This window comes from Aplysia californica, unplaced genomic scaffold (genome assembly GCF_000002075.1).
Source record: "Aplysia californica isolate F4 #8 unplaced genomic scaffold, AplCal3.0 scaffold00047, whole genome shotgun sequence".
In the NCBI taxonomy this organism is placed as follows: domain Eukaryota; kingdom Metazoa; phylum Mollusca; class Gastropoda; order Aplysiida; family Aplysiidae; genus Aplysia; species Aplysia californica.
In genome coordinates, this window is record NW_004797317.1 from 269949 (window position 1) to 271265 (window position 1317).

The window sequence follows — 1317 nt, forward strand, 5'->3', positions numbered from 1 at the left end:
CACCTCTCCTCGCTACACACACCGCAAAGAGAAATAAAATAACAATTTTCAGAAGTTTACATACCACGATATTAGCTCTAGACATTAAATCAAAGACAGAAAATAAAATTACGCCATTTATTTAAGAGAGTGACAGACAAGATAAAACAGCAAGCAGACAGAGAGATATACCGTATTAACATATGAGCTTGCACATCTCAGATATTAAATTTCTCTGCTTTCCAAAGCGTATCATTAAACTTTAACTGAAGAATCCCAGGGATTTTTGCTGGGCTCTTTCTGTTCCTGACTTTTTAGTTTGCTTTATATTCTTCTTTTTAAGTTTTCATTGGTCATGTGCAATTTGCCTGTGTGCACTTGTTTATTTTTTTGTTTTGTTTTGTTATTTCTTTCGGTCTTCTTTGTTTCTGATGTATGATAGTTATGCGCAATTTGAGTGTGTGTATAGCCTATCTGTTTGTTTTTGTTTTATATTGCTAGTTCTGTCGGTCTTCCTTGTTTCTGACTGATGATGTTCATGTACAATTTGAATGTGTGCACTTGTTTCTTTTTGTTTTATTTTGCTAGTTTCTTTTGGAGTTCATTGTTTCTGATTAGCAGTGATGTGTGGAAAGGGGGCGGAGGGTTGGGATATGTACAGTCGCTGACGTGTTTTCTATCTGATGTCCTTCCGTGCGTTCCGAATGGTCAATATGCTGTATTGAAGAATTTCTTTTCAATGTCATCACTGACCCCCTCCACCCCCACCCCCCCACCCCCACAAGAAAGAAAGAAAGAAAAAAGAGAGAGAGAGAGAGAGAGAGAGAGAGAGAGAGAGAGAGAGAGAGAGAGAGAGAGAGAGAGAGAGAATAAAAAGAAAGAAACAAAGGGGATAGATAGGTAGGAAGACATACAGGACATAGATTGAAAAAGGCAGAGGGTAATGAAAAAAGAAAGTCAGAAAAGGGGGGCCGGCGAGGGAGGTAGGGAGCAAAATAAAAGGGGGTGAGGGTTAATAAAAGGGACTTACCTTACACACTTTTGTTGGGACAGTAGTTTCGACACATTCTGTGGAAGAAACAGCAAGAAATGATATTTCAATTTTCATCAATATTTTAATAAACGTATAAATATATAACTGATTACAAGGGAAGTGTTATATTACATCAGACGTGGAAACTGTAGAGACAGCATCCGGGTGAATAAGGTGGGCGTTTGGGGTTAAGAACAACATGAATTTATCCATAAGTGCGAAAAAGTATGTGTATGGGTGTGTTAAGTGTGAGTGTGTATGTGTGTGTGTGTGTGTGTGTGTGTGTGTGTGTGTGTGTGTGTGTA

The 1317-nt window shown here is 38.3% G+C and overlaps 1 protein-coding gene across 1 annotated transcript in view; it reads right to left on the bottom strand.

The window, feature by feature from the left end:
- LOC106011047 overlaps positions 1-1317 on the bottom strand; it is a 15089-nt gene that overhangs the window by 2507 nt on the left and 11265 nt on the right. The window lies entirely within an intron of this gene.